We start from the raw sequence: 585 nt of genomic DNA, 5'->3' as shown, positions 1-585 counted from the left end.
CGAGTCGAGGCGGACGTCCTCGCGGTAGCGACGACGGACGCCGAGACGAGCACGTGACACCACTGCCACCCTGTCTGTCTTAGCGTAAAGTGAGTCGAGGCGGACGTCATCGCGGTAGCGACGACGGACGCCGAGACGAGCACGTGACACCACTGCCACCCTGTCTTAGCGTAGCGCGAGTCGAGGCGGACGTCGTCGCGGTACCGACGACGGACGCCGAGACGAGCACGTGACACCATTCCCACCCTGTCTTAGCGTAACGCGAGTCGAGGAGGACGTCGTCGCGGTAGCGACGACGGACGCCGAGACGACCACGTGACACCACTGCCACCCTGTCTTAGCGTAACGCGAGTCGAGGCGGACGTCGTCGCGGTAGCGACGACAGACGCCGAGACGAGCACGTGACACCACTGCCACCCTGTCTTAGCGTAACGCGAGTCGAGGCGGACGTCGTTGCGGTAGCGACGACGGACGCCGAGACGAGCACGTGACACCACTGCCACCCTGTCTTAGCGTAACGCGAGCCGAGGTGGACGTCGTCGTGGTAGCGACGACGGACGTCGAGACGAGCACGTGACACCACTG

The sequence above is a fragment of the Triticum dicoccoides genome, chromosome 2B (assembly GCF_002162155.2).
Source record: "Triticum dicoccoides isolate Atlit2015 ecotype Zavitan chromosome 2B, WEW_v2.0, whole genome shotgun sequence".
Lineage (NCBI taxonomy): Eukaryota > Viridiplantae > Streptophyta > Magnoliopsida > Poales > Poaceae > Triticum > Triticum dicoccoides.
This window is presented reverse-complemented; position numbering follows the sequence as displayed.